This window comes from Chrysemys picta, chromosome 2, assembly GCF_011386835.1.
Source record: "Chrysemys picta bellii isolate R12L10 chromosome 2, ASM1138683v2, whole genome shotgun sequence".
Lineage (NCBI taxonomy): Eukaryota > Metazoa > Chordata > Testudines > Emydidae > Chrysemys > Chrysemys picta.
Window position 1 is genome coordinate 183,517,640 of NC_088792.1, and position 19,509 is coordinate 183,537,148.

At 40.5% G+C, this 19,509-nt stretch overlaps 1 long non-coding RNA gene across 1 annotated transcript; it reads left to right on the forward strand.

The window, feature by feature from the left end:
- Positions 1 to 450: 450 nt before the first annotated feature.
- Positions 451 to 17,833, forward strand: LOC135981144 (uncharacterized). The gene is made up of 3 exons (XR_010598105.1): positions 451 to 594; positions 15,379 to 15,467; positions 17,170 to 17,833. It is a non-coding gene; the product is annotated as an uncharacterized LOC135981144 (long non-coding RNA).
- Positions 17,834 to 19,509: the final 1,676 nt, after the last annotated feature.

The window sequence follows — 19,509 nt, forward strand, 5'->3', positions numbered from 1 at the left end:
CAACACCCCCTCCCCCACTCCCTTTCTGGTCTTAAAATCTATGGGTGAAATCCTGCTCCCATGGAAGTTAATAGGAGTTTTGCCCTTGCCTTCAATAGGGCCAGGATTAGACCCAATGAATCTCAGAACATGCATAATTAGTAAAAATATTTTTTTATAGTGTGCCCTTCAAATGCTGATTTTTCACGTGAAGCATATGAATGCCAGAATAGTTCTAGTCATGCAAGTTGGAACACAACTACTTAACATTCTAGTAATAACCATACCTGAGTCCCCTGTCACATCCCAAAGGGCAGAACAGATTTTTCACATAAGTGTTCAGATTGCAGGGGAGAATGAAATGCCACTACCATGGCAAAAGACTCACATACCTTATTTTCTCTATGTACAAATACAAATCATTACACGAGGGAGCTGCATTTTATTATTTTGCTTTATGTTCCAGACTTTAATAACCAACCCCACTTCATGGCAACTCTGCATGTGCTACACCAACATGTTTTGATATCTGATATTCCAACGTGTGTACTACAAGCTCAGAGGCAAAAGTTGCTGTCACTCCAAACACCAGCTTCCAAAAAGATTCTCGCCCTGGTAAGATTCCTCATAAACACTCACACATGGCTTTTAAGTAAAATAAAATGACTTCTTAGGATAGCCGGGCAAAGACGGCTGCAGATACCCTAGGTAGGAGTCCTAGGGTATGGCTAGACTGTAAGCCGAAGTGTGATGGCAGCACAGATGGGTATACCTTTACCAGCACTAGCACAGCTAAAAATAGAAGAGTAGATGCAGCAGCTTCATCACTGTGAGGAAGTCCGCAGAAGGCTTGTATGCCCACACTGAAGGCTGTGCCACTACATCTACACTGATATTTTTAGCAATACTAGCATAGATATGGCTACCCTAGCTGCATCATACGTCAGATTGCAGTGTAGCCGTACCCTTAGGGCAGGGGGTGGGCACACTTATTGGTCCGAGGAGGGAATAGAAATTGTATGGCAGGCCATGAATGCTCACAAAATTGGGATTGGGGTGTGGGAGGGGGTGCGGGCTCAGGGGTGGGTCTGGGGATGAGGAGTTCGGGGTGTAGGAGGGTGCTCTGGGCTGGGACAGAAGAGTTCAGAGGGCAGGAGGGGGATCAGGGCTGGGGCTGGGGTGCAGGAAGGGGTGCAGGTTCCAGCTGGGGGTGCGGGCTATGGGGTGGGCCTGGGGATGAGAAGTTTGGGGTGCAGAGGCTACTCAGTGCTGGGAACAAAGGGTTTGGAGAGCAAGAGGGGAATCAGGGCTGGGGCAGGGAGTTGGGGCGTGGGGAGAGGCTCAGGGGGTGCAGGCTCCGAGCAGCGCTTACCTCAAGCGGCTCCCGGAAGCAGTGGCGTGCCCCTTCTCCAGCTCCTATGCAGAGGCGCAGTCAGGTGGCTCTGCATGCTGCCCTGTCCGCAGGCACCGCCCCTGCAGCTCCCAGTGGAACGCATAGGAGCCAGAGTGGGGCCATGCCATGGCTTCTGGGAGCCACGTTGTGTGGCCCCTCGACCCAGTGCCCTGGCTAGAGTGCTGGAGCAGGGCAGAGCCATGTGGTGTGGCCCCAGCCGGAGCGGGACCAAGCCACGTGGAATAGTCTTCCCAGGGAGGTGCTTAGCCTTTTTAAAATTAGACTGGACATATGAAATAATTAGATCTGGTTGAAAAATGGAGTTTCTGTCCTCTGGCAAATTGTGATATTTCAACATTTGTTTTCATTCCAAACTGGATGGAACCATTGAACAAACATGATGCTCCAGAGCAGCTCAGATACAGAATGAGCCTGCTGTGCATGGTGGGAAATGGAGCTGAGCTGGGGAGTGGGGCCCCTATGGGAGAATGGGGTTATGCAGGACTAGGGTTGCCAACCCTCCAGGATTGGCCTGGAGTCTCCAGGAATTAAAGATTGATCTTTAATTAACGATTGTGTCATGTGATGAAATCTCCAGGAATACATCCAACCAAAATTGGCAGCCCTATGCAGGACCCAGCGCTAGAATTTGCATGAGTCACTGTGGCAGTTGTGTCCCAGAGATTCATGTCAATCTGAATACTTAGTTTCAGGTTGACAAACTGAAACATAAAATTTTGGATTGAAATGAAACATGTTTGTTTAGACTTTCCTGGCAAAAAAATTCCACTGACATTAATATTTTCTCACAGAAAATTTATATGTAGACAAAATCCCATTTTCCAATGGGAAAATGTTTCATCTAGAACTTTCCAACCAGCCCTAGCAATACTGTACAGTAGGAATAACCTTAGATTGTTACATTCTTTTCCATTTTTAACATCTAGGGTCTGTGATTCTAACCTTGCTATGATCCTACATATTTTGGATCACGTTTGCTTTACCTTTACTACTTGAGCTAGTGGACAACTACAAGATGTAGTCCTATACCATATACACATTGAGTTACGCAAGGGATTCTCTTGACATTTGTTTTTTGCTACAATGTCAGATTCAACATGGTAAAGAAACTGGATCCCTATGTGATCTAATGCAAAATGTACATGATGATGTTCAGTTTACATAAAAAAACCGGATTCTGCCTGATTTTGATCTCACAGTGGTGTAACTCCATTGACTTCAGTGAAGCTACTCTTGTGTTATGCCAGTGTAAGCAACATTGGCATCAGGCTTATAAATTCTTAACAACTTTGCTACAGTTTGTTGTGCAATGACAGTAGAGATGCAGCTGAGCCCCACAGTTCATCTGATTTGATCTGATCTTGCCCTTAGTTCAGGGTATTCAAACCCAGGGTTTGGTTCAGCATTTATGCAGATTTAGAGCCTGATTCTCAACTATCTGGCACCTTGTGTAGTCATTTACAACTATAAAAAGTGGGTGAAATGCTACCAAATTGGAATAGTAGCATTCTGCCCTCAGATGTAAATGACTATATAAGGTGTAGGGCAGTGGAGAGTCAGGCCCCAGAGGCTATATGGAAAGTTTTTGGGGGGAGGGGAGTTTGGTGGGTGGGAAGGGTGTCTGATTTGGATTTTGCTTCAGGTCCATCTCTAATCTGAACACCATTTTCCCAGCATGGAAACGTACAACTCCCTATTTGCTGGTTTTTGTTCAAAGGCTCTTTCTGTGGCTAAGCTATTTACGTGTCTATATTACATGTAATTCTTTGATACCATATGAGATAACAGGGATAATCCTCCTAAAGGATTTGTGGCATTTCAGAGTATAGCTTCCATTTGTATATCATATGCATTGCCTTTAGGAGTCCTTGAGTGATGATATATAATCACTGTATTCCATTGCACTATGTTAGCTTAAGTTTAGAAGCATCAGTAATCTAACTAAACAACTATGGGTCCAGAACTATGGTTCCTGCTGCCCTTTCTCAGGTTTACAAACACAAAATTCCATTATAGTTAATGGGCGTTTTACCTGAATACCAATAACACGGTTTGGGTCATTTTGCCTTTGACCATATGAAATGATGTATGCAATTATGTGGTTACTTCCAATGCAGAGTATTAGTTGCCGAAAAAAGTCACTTTTATTGTGGGATAGAAATGCCAATGCAGGATGTTATTCCAGAGTAGCTATGGCATAATAATTATTCCAGAACAGCTCTGTCTGTCAATTTATCCATATAGACAAGCCCTTAGTGTTCCTTGGTGGTGATGAGCAATGAGAAGAACTTTAATTACTTTGCTGCTGAGACTTGCAACCTATGATGGAGCAACTGAGTAATTTGGGGGAACAAGTTCAAAGATAAGAATATCTATGTCCAGCAAGCCTTATAGTGTGTCAACACTGCTTTTATATAGCACTGCAGACACTGTATTAATTATGGCAACATAATACAAAAGATAGTTGTGCTTCTAGAGACAATTATTTTTGGAATTAGTATAAAATTAAGGATTTACAGAAATGTATCTCTACAAAGAACTGTTTATTCATAGCACTAAAGGGGATATTGACTCAAAATGTCTAGCATGGAATTTTTAAGGCCTCATGATGATCTCACTGTGACGTTAGACTACATATTCTTCATAGAAATATTGTTATGATATGACTATGGCATAACTAAGATATGGTTTACGCAAGATGGTCATGTGAGATATCATTGGAAAGGTTATGATTTACTGAATGTGATTATCCAATTTGCATGCATGTATCATTTCTGTTTCTAAAGTTAGGAATATTGACTATGTAACAATTACAACTGTGTGTGTACTTGGGAAATTCCCACCTGACAGCAGGCCATCAGCCTTGATGAGCCATTAGGAAGAAACAATAAGACTTGGAAGATACTAATCTCTCTCCTTCCTGAGAAGCTTCCTGGGGTTGCTGCTTTTACACTACAAGTTCAGGTGATCATGTCACCTGGTACAGGTTTCCATCTTGAGCTGGTATTTTTCCACTGGAAGGGTCTGGGAAACAAAAGATTCCTGCCTTATGTAAATCTTATTTAAGGCTGGGGCATAAGTTGATCTTGGTTCACTCTTCACTGAATTCCCAACCCCGGAAGACTGCTGGAAACACCTAAGGAGCAAGGACAAAGGAAAAGGGGAGGAGTACTGAACCCAGGCTGGAAAAGGGATCTGGTCTGTGAATAAGATTTAAGCTGCAAGCAGAGTAGCTAACCTTCAAGAATTTCTGCAACCTGCCCCAAAACAACATTTAGGATGAGAAATGGCTACTTGTAACCAATTTCTTTGAGCTCGTAAGCTTAGAATGCATGTTTTGTTTTATTTGCTTGGTAATCTGCTTTAATCTGTTTGCTAGGCCTTATAATCATTTAAAATCTGCCTTTTGTAGTTAATAAACTCGTTTTTTTATTATAAAACCCAGTTTGTGCAATTTATTTATAACTGGGGGGGGGGAGCAAGAAGCTGTGCATATCTTCCTCCACATTGAGTGAGGGGTGAATTTATGAACTTACGCTGTATAGATTTCTCTACAACACAAGACAATACTATCTTGGGTATCCAGTGGGGAGATGCACCGGAGTGCTGGGAAATTTCCTAGCTGAGTCTTCCCATAGAGAGCTGTTTGCAGACTCTGTGATTCTACAGCTGGTGCGTCCCTACCTGTGTGTGCTGCCAGAGGCCGGCGAGCCTGATTCAGCAAAACAGGGAGAGGGAACTCAGGCCAGTGGAGCAGGGAGGCTCAGTGAAACCCCAGTACATCAGGTGGCATCCCGGACAGGGGGCCTAGCTCGTCACACTCACTTACACTGCTTTTACATTAGTATAATACTATTGATTTGAGTGGTTACTCCTGATTTATGCCCAGTATCAGTGAGATCAGAATCATGCTCTTAGAGCATGATCCAAAGGCAGAGAAAATCAACAGGAGTCTTTCCATTAACGTGAGTGGATTTTGGCTCAGGTCCTTAGTGCCCAAGATTCAACAAACTGGGAAGCTGGATTTTGATGGCCAAGAGCTATATGTGCCCATGGGAAATAAAGGCACTTGGGTAAGTTTGCTTACTGTAGACAGCAGCAGAGTTATGGTTGTTCTAGTTGCCCTTGCTTTACTTAGTGATTATGGAAAGATTGGGGTGATGTATGAGCAGCCTGCCTGCCTGATAACAATGACACCTAGTTGTGTGATACAATATTTACACAAAGATATAGCACACACTGAATATTCATTGGTGCAATGTGGCTCATGATAAATTCAGGTGGCATTAATACAGAAGTCACGTACAATGCGTTATTGTGTAATTATTAGTGTATTTACATTCTATTGAACCTTGCAATGATCATTTTTTAATTTCCTCTCCACTGAGAGTATTCAGCAGAGCTGTTGAAATTTACATGTTTGCTCTCCTTTAATGACACTTCAATCTCAGTGGAGAAAATTCTGTGTTTTCTAGCCTAACCTGCGCTGACATTTTGTCTGTTTAACTTCAGTTATTGAATAGAACAGCAGAGCTCAACCAGCAACATTGTAAGGAACAAAATGCTTCATCCATACCGCACTGCTTATCTAAAAACAAATGCTATCCCTCTGCCCTTCCTTCTCATATATAGTGGATCATTTATTGAATCCCAAAGGTCCAACCCCTTTGAAAAGGATACTGACATACTTTGGTACATAGAAGAATCCATAAATACCATGAATCCATGTTAGTGCCCAAGGAATGAGTGCAGGTTACTCACTTCAGTTTAGGGCCTGATCACTAAAATCATCATTGGTGATGCATGACATCAGTCCCCACTGGAAGAAAGGCACCTTGGGAAATATTCTAGCCATTATAAATTAGAACAGCCCTGTGGCTGCATCAGTAGATTCAATAGTTATGGGTACCTCTTTGGAAGATCAGATCTTTTCTGTTATGAATCTGAACAAATCAACACTCTGCGGTCACCTGACAGACTCAAGCCTGCATTGTTTAATGCATGTGGCCCTCTCAAAGATAAGTGTGGTCATCCAGAAGCAGGTTTCAGAGAAACAGTGCCAGTCTTACACTACAGCCCTCAAAATATATTTTGTGTTCCTATGTGTTTTGTAAAGTTCTGTCCACACTCTGTAAATACACAATGATAATAACTGTGCACATTCATCTCTGATTTAGTTCCTGTGTAAATGTATGGTAATATGTATCCAGATTAGGTGTGCACCTCACTAGCCCCTAGGTCCTGGAAAGTTACGATTGTGACCCATGGCGCAACGAAAGTTGTGTACAACTGACTTACGTTCTTCTCTGTATTATTCAATAACTTATAAATCTACAAATATAGATTCAGCATGTTTGTAAACCTTTTCTGATGAATACATTAGTGTAGTCTTGAAGACAGAGTTCAAAAAGACAGCTACAAAAGGATTTCTATGAACATCTCTGTCTCCTTCTCTCTCTCTCATTCTCTTTTTTCAGAGATGTTTTCAGGCTCCTACTTAGTTCTCTCCCCAGTGATTTTGCTGCTTCCTTATCAGTAGTCTTCAGCGGTGATATTTCCACATGACAAAATGCATGCAGCATTTTGCTTGTAATAAACCAGTCTTTAACATGGCAATGCATTGCATTTCCTAGCTTCAGTACCACACATGCATCTAGAACTGCTCTTCTGAGCCACAGGGTCACACCAGTACTTAGGCTGTTGGGAGTATTATAGTGTTGGTGCTGGTTAGCCGTTAGAGATGTCTGGTTCTAACACTGTCTGGTGTTTTGTAGCATACAGATACTAATCTCTAGTTTGGCTCTATAAACATCACTGTGCACATTTTCTAATTTTCTCTGGCCAATAGTACCATGCTCCACTAAAGCATCATTTGCAAACTATATTAGAGAGACAAGCCGGGTGAGGTAATATCTTTTATTGGACCAACTTCTGTTGGTGAGAGAAACTTTCAAGCTGCACAGAGTTCTTCCTCAGCTTGTCTCTCTCACCAACTAAAGATGATCTAATAAAAGATATCACCTCCCTCACCTTGGCTCTCTAATATCTTGGGGCCAACATGGCTACAACAACACTTACAAATTATATGTGATTCACAGCCAGAACTTTTTACCCAAATGGCCTTGAACATTGATTGTGCAACCGGAACCTCTTATCCAAACATCCCTAGAGCTTAGTGATTCAGATCAAATGGAACTTGGACCCAAACCAATCCTGACTAAGAGGGTTAAGCCAAAAATTCAAACCATTTCTACTGTAATTATTACTGACAGGAAGAAAGAATCACCCCTGTATAGAGGTTATGCACTACTTAACTAATCAAAACAGGACTTAAATCAGACTTACCTGATGCATAGGCATTGTTCTGGCCCTCTGCACAGGGCTGAATTTCACCCATAATCCATTGAGGGTTGGGAAACACCAAAGAGAAACAGCAGTATCCACAATCATTATTTCAGAACTTCCCATGAAGACATGCCAGAAAACAAATGCCCGATTGCCAGAAGATATTTAGTCCTTCACTTAGTACACAACTTAAAACACGATCCTGTCCTACAATACGCAGCATGGATTTGCTCTGCATGTTGGAAAATCAGTTGCTGCATTGTGCTTTGAGGGCCCTTTACTGATAATGCTAAGAGCTAAGTCATCAGTTCTGAAGTAAAACTGCAATTCCTGACCAAAAGCTGATACAACTCCATTTCCACTCTAACAACACTTAATGGTCCTAGAGGGCAGGTGATTTTTAAGAACAAGGAATAGCAATATAACTGCACCTCATGTAGTGATAAGAAACTTCTGCCATCATGAACACATTTTATCGCAAGCCTATCAGCTGATTTCCAGGCTAGTGTCTAGGCAGATCCTTTGTGCTCCCAACTCTTCTCCCTTGCCCATTTTTTAAAGAGACAATATTTCTCTTTATTTATCTATCTCATTTTGTCCAAAGCAATCCCAGCTCCAAGTGCGAAAGAAGTAAAAAACATGTAATTAAAGCCTGGAAGACATATGAAATTCTCATTTGAAGCAATACCCACGTCAGGTGACTTTTTACATGCCTTGTTCAGTGGAAAGCCATGACTGGCCTCTCGTGAGGCCTATTCAAAAATCAAGCCAGGTTGAAGAACTGTTGTGGATGGGATCCCAAAGTGCATTTCTTCCTGCAGAGTCAGTGGAGGTGGTGATTTCATCTCCATCATCCTCTCTCTCTGTCCACCCCTCATGCAGCTGTCTGCCTGTCTTGACAGCCCCAAAGCATAGCTCATGGAATCTATATGATAACAAAAATAGTTAGTTCCGCTGAAAAATTGATTTAATTCCCCTCCAAACCTGTGTGGATTGCCAACTGGGGGTGTGAAACCAGCTGGCAAAAGATGCATTCATTTCAGTTTCATAATCTGCACATAGTGTAGCTTCCTGATTTTAAGTGGTTTCCCCCCACTTTCATGAGAGTAGCAGGGCCTCAGCTGACAGCCTTCACTTTGAACAAAGTTTAGAAATGGCTTTATTCTGAAGTAACTTTTCGGTGGATGGTTGATGGCATGCTTGATCCAGGAGAGTCTAATGCATTTGTCTTCCCAGCTTAAGCATTTGTCATAAAAAACCAACAGAATAAGGCTTAATGAAGGTCTGTTCCAGTGTGAGCTTCACAAGCAACTAAGATATGAAGAGGTTGCTAGAAAGGTTTAAATTAGAGCTGATCAGAAAATGAAAATTTAGTTTCATGACACATTTCAAAATTTAAGACGTTGTAGAGTTTGAAATGGACCCCTTTTTCTTTTCATTTTTTCAACCCTCTCCCCACAATTTTTATTGAACAAAATATCAAAAACATTATCAAAATGGTTTTCTGTATTTTTCACTTAGTGAAAACCTAGTTTCAATAAATGAAAAATTAAAACAAATATATATAAAGGTTTTTTTGGGGGGGGGGAATTGAAAGAAAGGCATGATGTTTTTTTGAAAAATAACAAAAAAAAATTAACAATGTTGGTGATTTTTTTGAAAAAAAAAATCATTAAAAAAAAAGATCATTTGGTTGGAAAAGATTCCAGTATCTCAGGTATAATTACTTTGAACCAGAACCTGCAAACTTGACATTGAGTAATACTTTACCAGGTGAATAGTTCCATTGAAATCAGAGGGGTTATTCATGGAGAAAGTATTACTCACTGTGAATATTGGATGCAGATTCTGGCCTTTGGAGATGATCCAAAAGTCCACTGAAATCAATGGGAATCTTCCCATTAGCTCTAATTATTAGTTAGGGCTCGTCTACACTTATGGTGCTGCAGCTGTACCAGTGCAGCTGCGCCGCTGTAGCGCATAGTGAAGACACTACTATGCCAATGGGAGAGCTCCTGTCGGTGTAGGTACTCCATCACCTGGAGAGGCAGTAGCTATATTGACGGAAGAAGCTCTCCCATTGAAATAGCGCTGTCTACACAGGGGGTGAGGTTGGTGTGGATTTTCAACACCCCTGAGCGATGTAGTTATACTGACATAAGTTTGTAGCATAGACCAGCGCTTAGTCTCTGAAGTTGCTCTGAATGAACAAGTAACAATAGCCACTAGAACTTTCAGAGACTGTCATGTGATTTTTGCAACCCAGACAAGGGGTGCAGCACCTTTAAAGGACCTAAAACACACAGAATTGCTCTGGCGCTAGGAAAGCTGGTTGATTTGCTCCCCTTTAGCCAGGGCATCTCCTCATCACTGTGCCCCCTCAGGAGATGGGAGAGCAGTAAGCTTCACCAGTGCCAGCTCGGCCTCTTCACTGTACTTGTGTCTGGAGAAACCAGAGCATACTGAAACATACTGTACATCCCCAAATGACAAGCTTTGGTTATCCCAGTGTTTTTGTTTAATGTTTAAATGAAGTTTTGCAGAGGTACTGTTTAGTTATAGGACTGCTTTTGGCAGGCAGAAAGCTTCATTTAAATTCAGCCAAAGTGTGAAAGGAAACACCGAGAGGAGGAAAAATAAACCCTAAACAAAAGCGCTCATGAAGTTGATAGCATCACCAGACTAGCAAAGCAAGTGAAAAAGAGTCAAAAATTCAAGGCACAGAATTTAAAAGCTGCAGTTCTTGTCTGTGGAAGGAACATATTGCATCTCATTTCTGTTCTGCCTAGTGATAAGATCTATAGAAAATCCATCACCGGTTGCAAGAGGGGTGCATTGATTGCCAACATGTTCTGCAGTTAGTGTTCAAACCTTCATGGATTTGTTGTATGCAGAGTCATAGACTTTTCTATGAAAGAGAAAGACAGTACAAGCGCCTTTGTTGTTGCCTTATGTAACCATTAGGAATTTTTTAGCTTTACACAATGAGACTTTTTTCCCTGTTATTGTCTCGACGATCAGTAATTTCTATAAACTGACCTTAACATGTATTCCGGCATTAGATACATATATATAAAGATCCACAGTGAATAGCCGGGTGGTTTATAGAAACAAGAGAAAACTAGCATTATAGAATCATAGAACTGTAGGGTTCGAAGGGACCTTGAAAAATTATCAAATCCAGCCTCCTATGCTGAGACAAGACCAAGTAAACCTAGACCATCCCTGACAGGTGTTTGTCCAACCAGTTTTTAAATATCTCCAATGACAGGGATTCCACAACCTCCCTTGGAAGCCTATTCCAGCCCTTAATTATCCTTATCATTAAAAAGCTTTTCCTAATATCTAACCTGTATCTTCCTGCTGCAGGTTAAGCCCTTACTTCTTGTCCTAGCTTCAATGGACATGGGGAACAACAGATCACTGTCCTCTTTACAACAGCCCTTAACGTATTTGAAGACTGTTATCAGGTCACCCCTCAGTCTTCTTTTCTCAAGACTAAACACATCCAGCTTGTTTGACCATTCCAAGTAGGTCAGATTTTCTAAACCTTTTATCATTTTTGTTGCTCTCCTCTGGTCTCGGTCCAATCTGACCTCATCTTTCCTAAAGTGTGGTGCCCAGAATTGTACACAGTGCTCCAGCTGAGGTGTCACCAGTACCGAATAGGGTGGGACAATTACCTCCAGTGTCTTACATACTACACTCCTGTTAATACACCACAGAATGGTATTAGCTTTTTTCACAATTGTTGATTCATATTCAGTATGTGATCCACTATATCCCCCAGATCCTTTTCAGCAGGACTACCACCAAGCCAGTTATTCCCCATTTTGTAGTTGTACATTTCATGTTTCCTTCCTAAGAGAAGTACTTTGCATTTGTCTTTATTTAATTTCATCTTGTTGAATACCGACCAATTCTCCAGTTTGTCAAGGTCCTTTTGAATTTGTGACCGGGGTCCTAGTGGGGAACCAACTGTGGTCACTCAATTAGGGTGAACTGCAAAGAATGGGGCAGCCAAACCCCAAAAAGTTGGTGGCTATTCCAATACTTAGATTTTCCAAGCCAGCATAAAACAGCTTTTTTATTACCTTACTGATTACTCAGAAGTCCAAACAACACAGTTCCCTTAAAGTGATCCAGCCTCAGGCCTCCATCCTGGTACCCACGTCAAATATGATGATTTCTGAAAATCTTATTTCATCATATAAAAAAACAGGTTCTACCAATCCCAAAGGATCAGACACATTACCTCCCAGGTTAATCAATGTTTTAGATCTTACCCAAATACATGCTACAGCCCATTCTTATTAACTAAACTAAAATTTATTAAAAAACAAAAGAGAGAGAGAGAGAGTATGGTTAAAAGCTCAATATACATACAGACAAGAGTTCAGTTCATTGAGGTTCAGATACATAGCAGAGATGGTGAGCTTTGTAGTTGCAAAGAGTTCCTTTAGAATTCAGTTCATAGGTTATAGTCCAATGTCCAAATATCATATTCAGGGCATACCAGCATAACTTGGACCTCAGTCTTGCGACTCAAACTTCCCCTGATGAAGCCTAAGCAGATCTGAGATAACAGAATCAGGATCCAAGGATCTTTTATACAATTTCATGCCTTTTGACATGCTGGAGTTCCTCAGGGAACAAAAGGTAATTAGGATGATTTTGATGGAGGTCCATCATTGGTACTTAGCTATAAGAATTAACATAAGGCCATTTGCTTGTTCCTCCACCATTCACAGTACATTTCAAAGAGAGATGAATACCGAGATATCCCGTGTTTACAATTCATTTAAATGCTAGGATCTTCGTTTGACCTCTGAATTATCAGAATACAGCATAGACAGGGACTGTTGATTACATTGTCGACCCTACTCATACATATGTAAATACACAAAACCACAAACATTATCTCCCCACATGTCTTTTGAGGGTTATTTATTTTGCAGGATGTTTAACCCTTTCTAGCCATGCTTCACAGAATTCTAATCCTGTCCTCCAAAGTGCTTGCAACCCTCCCTCCCCTTCCCCCACACCACCCCCCGCAGCTTGGTGACATCTGCAGATTTTAGAAGTATACTCTCCACTCCATTATCCAAGTCATCAATGAAAATATTGAATAGTATTGGACCCAGGACTGACTCTTGAGCGGTCTCCTCAGATTTGACCCCCCAGTTTGTCAGCAAACCCTTGCTAGCTACTCTTTGAGTGTAGACTTTCAATCAGTTGTGCATCCCCTTATAGTGATTTCATCTAGACCACATTTCCCTAAGACATGTGAGGACTATGTAAAAAGCCTTACTAAAATCCAGATATGTCACATCTACTGTTTCCCCGCAGGCCAGTAACCCTGTCAAAGAAGGAAATTGTATTTAGAAAGAGGAGAGAACTAATATTTGATTGTACAGTGTGAAGTTTTCAAATATTAGATGTCCTTTATATTTTCTTCTGCTATAATTCTATTCCCCAGTACTTTTATTATAGCCTCCTTCAGAGCTATCATTTCAGGTGGGAATTAACTCAAAGAAAATGACTGGAAAAAATTTTATATGAAAAAATTAGATCTAGAATCAGATTGTAGTAATGAATACCTAAGGACCAGATACTGGCCTTACTGTTTTGAGGCATACTGCAGGAAAACATGGTAGTGGCTATGGAGAGCCTCTGAGCAATGGTCCTCTCTGAACAGGGCAGAAAGGAATAAATGGGCTGGAGCACTAAGGATCTGTTCCGAAGCTCAGTCAAGTCAGTGGAAAGATTCCCATTGATTACAGTGGGCTTTGGATCAGGCCCAAAGTGCTTGGCAGTGCTGTTTACTACAGCTCTCAAAAAGAGCAACGTGTTTTTCCACCACAGCACTTACTTCCAATAGCAACGTGCATGCGTTTGACTCGGGGGGTCTGAAAGCTGGCTGACCATGCCCCTCTCTTGGGACTCTGGGGTTTTGCCAGCCACCATCCCCAGCACACAAGAGAATGTTTGGTCCCTAGGTATCTTGAACAACTATAAATCTCTTGGGATTTGAATTCATGTATTTTTACAATAGCAGTGGGAGGAATTGCTTCATTTTCAATCGACCTAAATCAACAAAACCAACAATTAACTGAAAGTGAAGCAAATCATATGCCAGTATTTCAGTACATCATAAATGTTGCTCAGTCACAATAAACAAAAAATACCAAGTAAGTCACATTAAAAAATAAATACCGCCAGTCTCTGTACCTGGAAAACTCCCATAACACAACCGGGTAGCACTGTCCATTAGATACCCTTCAGCACTAACTACCTGCCTAATATCCTAAGCTTTGAGGAATGAGGACGGAGAGTTGGGGAGGAACATCTGCCAAATCATATTTACACACACACACACACACACACACACATTAGTTATAAATTTTTGCATTTCACCACTGGCACTGAGTGGGGGATGGTGCAAGTTTTCTCTCTCCCAGAATTGGCACTAAAGAGATTATGGATGTCCTTTATATTTTCCTAAGAGCGCATAATCTTTGTTGCACTCCCATCCAGTGGGTAGATGATGTAGAGATGTTGGCTATGGTCACTCACATTCTGGCCTCAGGCTATGTCCAGTGTTTCCTTTGAACATTGTATTGTAGAAAGGAGGGTTAAAATGACAAGTAACCCCAGAAACTGATTCAAACTGAAACATTAGCCTATTTGGCATGTATCACAAGAGTCTAACTTGGGGTAAGTTAAAACTGTAAATCTTTCAGAAGAAAAGGAAATTAAATATTAAACTGGTAATTGAAGTCACATTTCTAGGGCCATCTCCATGAAGTCAATGGCAGATACTCATCATCTTTGGATGGAGAATACATCTCGAGAGCGCTGTGTTCACTCAAGTATCTGTAACATAATCAGGGAAAACTGGTACTCCTTTGCCCCCACACAGAATCACCTTCACCTCTGAAGATGTTACTGGACAGGTTTTAAGTGGACTGAGTAATCAACACTATCCAGATTGCCTTTTGACCCATTTTTTTCTTCCCCAGTTACTAAATCTGAAACCTGACTAAAGGACTGCTTGTCACCTGCTGAACTGAATGAGATTTCCATTGGGAATGGAAATTTTCCTTGCCTTCATTGTGAGCATGAGGAGACCCCTGTCATGAAAGTTACATGCTGGAAGGATCCACTTCACAACCAGTACCTTATATAAGTAGTTATGGAATCTGTGATCCTGAGCATCTCAATATTTGAGATACATATAAAATAGCTCAATATTCTTGGCACATATTTTGTTCTTTCTATAAAGTTCTTTATAATCCTGCTGGAAGTCATTAAAGAATGAAACAATAAGCCACGATCCTGTACAGTTGGCTTGAGCATGACAATTTTAGTATGTATATCAAAATGTTTTCTCCATGTCTAAGACCATAGCACCAGTTTCTGTAATGCCTTCATGCAAGGATCAAATACTGTATTGATTGTCTCATTATTAGCGGTAAAAAGGTCAGTAAGCATCTAGAATTCAAAGAGTTTCTGAGAAGATGCAAGCCCAAGAGCTTGATGACTCATTTTGACTTGAAGCTTTGAAATATCACCTGCTGTTTTGGTTATTCCTGCTTGCAGCCTGGCATTTCAAAGTCTTTCTCTTTTTTTTCCTCAAGACAGCACACCAACAAGTTTGCCAGAACAAGAGAAATGAAGAATGCACAAGAAAGCAAAAGTAAGAAAAACGTGAATGGGAGCCAAACTGGTACGCATCTGCCTTGCAAAGCTTAAATGGAAACTAATCTTGTTACTCTGTCCAGTACTTATTCTGTTGTGTTTAGTTATTGCATTACACGGACTAGGCAATGGACATGTACTGTGCTTAGCTTGATTTTCAAAATGGGTGCTGCAGGTGGAATCTTAAATCCTCCACACCCTAATTTTGTAAATTGATGTCCATCTCTGTAAAGATTTGGGCTAAAACTTTTAAACCTGCATGACTAAAGTTATTAAAGGGTTTTTTCAATGCTTGAGTATTCAAGTATATCCTCATGGAAAAATGTTTACAGAGTACTTCATGTTCAAGATTGTCACTAATGTTGAGACTCCTACAAACCCCCTACAATTTAAATGAAATTCACAATATCCTATTCATCTAGGTTCTGGGTTAAATTATTCACATTTTCAACCCCATTGCCTATTTTTCTGATGAAACCTCCAAACTTGCTCTTTAGCAGATGGTTTAAGTAGTTGGCCACATATTCTAATTTTTGGGGGGGGGGGGGGGAATAATTAGAAGACGATGCAGTTAATATTTATTAGTCATGAAGAGTTTGACAGCATGAATATTTTTTTACCCACACAATCTTTACTGGGAAAATAAAAAACCCTTCTCTCACATTGCACATGAATCAAGTCATATTTCTGAGACAAGAAGGAAAGGACTAAACTTCACAGACCTCTGTTGGATGTGGCACTGAGATGAGGGACTGCTGCTTAATGGAAGAACAGGCCAAATATGAACATGGGAATACATGGGAAGATAGTTTTGAAACCCACGATATTAAAAGACATGGGAAATGCACACAAAGCACTCAGGAAACTATCCCAGGCTAGATCTTAAGGAGTGGCTCATCTCCACCATTGCACTTTTCTGATCCTCACATGACTATAAGTTGTGCTTGCTGTGCTGCTGTAGCTGTTTTGGTCCCAGGATATTAGTTATGCTGGCTCTGGGGTCTTTGCAACACAGACACACTCTGGCCATGCCTTCTATAACTGTGGCCAAAAGAGGGGGCTGCTGAGCCCAATTGGGGGCTCCCCTTACACAAAGGAAATCCTCAGGAGAGCTGGGCAAACATGTTCAGGTGACATTTTTTCAATAAAAAAATTCAGCACACTTCACGAATTCATGTTGGTTTTGCCAAATAGCTCTGGTCAGAAACAAACAAACAATTTTTGAAAAAATTGAAATGTTTTCTTTTGTCAATGTCAAAATGGGATTTTTATTTTTATTTTTTGGTTCAAAATGAGCTTTTATATTTAATTTCCTTTAATTGTATCTTTAAAACAATAACAAAAGTTTGCAATGGTCAAAATAAAAACAAACCATTCCAATTCAAAACAAAACAGATGATTTGTTTGATCCAAAACAATACTGCCCCCCCCCCCCCGCTTTTTAAGGGTTTTTTTCTTCTGATTTTTTTTTTAATAGGAATTCATGTCTTGTTTGTCTCACTTCTGCTGGGAGACTCTATGGATGACAGAAGATCTGGCAGAATTATAACCTCAGAGATGCCATAAAAGTGGACCCTATTTAATTTAAAGGAAAAGTTATTTTTGTTCAGACATTTCAAACTTTAGGGGTTTTCTTTGGTTTTATTAATACATATTAGACTCAAATGCCTGAGAAACATGTGAGAAAAATGTCTTTTGTTAAAGCTTCAACATCTTGCCCCTTCAAATAGAAGCTGATGGAGCTCACAGATCTCATCCCTAAAACCAGCAGCAAGTCCTCTAGCAAAACCAGGGAAGACAACACAAGACTAGCAAACAAGCAGGAAAAAAACAACAAGATCTTAAAAAAAAAATCAGAATTGCTTTACACATCATAAAGAAGCAAAAAGACAACAAACCCAGACGGTTTCCTCTATAAGTCACCATCAGAAAAGCCTGCACCTTCATAAAGTTTGTTAGCTTGACCTTAGTCTAGAGCTATCATGCAAAAATTCTAGGATTTTGGAAACTTGTGTTTTTTCTGGAGCAATGCCCAGATTCTGTAATAAATCTTGAATATAACTGTTTTTCTTGCTTTTATCAATGCAGAAAATGCTCTTTGGGAGAACCCTAAGCACTTCGATACTTTGGTGGTGGGCCCTCTTTAAATGCTTCAGCTAGTTAGCTATGTACACAAACAGATGTAATATTTCCTGGATATAGGCCATAGCTGCTGCTCTGGAGGTGCTTGTGGTATGGGATTCTATTGTAAACATGCCCTGAGACGCTAGGAGGGAAAGGGTCTGTCCTATTTGTAGATTCAGTATTATTGCCAGCCAGGATCTCCGTTTTGTGTTTTTATTTTCTTCGGGGGTTTTTTAATTAGTAGCACTGTCTGAAATGTATATCCCAGTTGAAATATTTATTTAAATAAAAATAAACTTACTTCCCCACATTGTTGCTGCACAGCATCTGCTTTGATAGATGTTCAGTTTTCTGTGGTCACTTGAGGCAAACAAATCCACCAACAGTTTGGTCCATTGAGTGACTATTAATAGGAACTGAAATTGTTTCAGGGGCCATGTTCCTGGGCTGGACTGATTGTTCTTTCACAAGCTGATCTGATGGCCCATTCCTAGGCCCGTACAGGCTGAGCTTCTGTCGAGGTTACATACCACTCAGATCACTGGAATAGGATTATAGATTTTTCCAAAGTAAATTGCGGTGCATGCCTCATGGCTTATTTCTCTAGGAGTCTATAGAAGCGCTGTCCAAATAGATCAGACCTTCCTCCATGCCATCCCTTATTAGTTCATTGGGGGCTCTCTTAGCACATTTTCACATTCAGGTTCACTGAAAGGCTGAAGATGAGATTATAATTTTTTTTTTTTTTTGGTGCAGTCACTTCTTCCTGAAATCAGCTGAAGGATGGAACAGTAAAAGAACATTTTCACTTTATTAACTACTCTAAAGTTAATTCCTACAATATTTTATCAAGCAATTTGCCATGAGAGGAAATTTTCCCCTAAGAAACATGCATAAGTCACTGTACTGTTTGCGGCTGCAAAAGGAAAGCTATTCCTCCCCCACCTTCCAATGTTTGCTCAGGTGCAGTTTGATTTCCATGTGAACTGATTCATAAGAACCTGCCTGGACCAGTGAGTGAACAGAAGTCACCAACCAACTAAGACTAATTTTGCAAACAAAGAAAGAGACTGTTACATAAACGTAAATTCAATAAATTCATCTTTGTATTTGTGACTTATTGTAAGTCCTTGGGCGATTTGCCTTTAAGGATGAGTACATTTTTAATCAAGCAAAAACGGCATACAATATGTAAAGTTCATCCTAGCTTGAGCAGCAGTGGACTGTGTTTTTCCCCTGGTGAACAAGCCCCCCTAGCCTGTGAGCTTTAGCTGGTGAGCTTACTACAGTCTGCCCATTAGGACTGCTCTCAATCACATGCCTGACTGCACACTTAAGTCTCACAGCGAGGAGTAAACTTTAAAGGAACCCTGTCAACAAACTTTAAGACCAAAACTTAGATTTGATTTATCTTCTCATTGTGGCTGTTTTATTTTTACATTCACTAGAGACAGTTTTTAATTTATTTTGAATATTAAAAAACATATATTCTAAAGCGAAGCAGCAAGTAAAGCTAACTAGAAATTAAAGTCAGGCTGACTGGCTGGCTGAGATGCATTGTCCATTGTCTAAGCTGAATTTTGTGCAAAAAGTAAATATATTTAAATCAGTGGTGAAAAAGTAAATCAGATTTCAAAATGTTTCACGTTTTAATAACCTGAAGTATTATAGGCCTGTTTTGTAGATCTCACTGAGACTGCAGTGTCAGGGCTGGTGTATTACTCAGAAGGGGCAAAGCCGCAAGTGAGTCATGGAGGATCTCCCAAATGAGTTCCAGTAAAAGCTTTATATCACATCCTATTTCATATATACTACATAGATCACCAACAAACTATTTTAGGAATGAGTTAGGGATCTTTATAGAATTTACTGGAACTATTTCTTATATCCCTCTAGCTGAAAAGCTTAACTAATTTAGGGCCTGATTCAGAAAAAGCACGGATGAT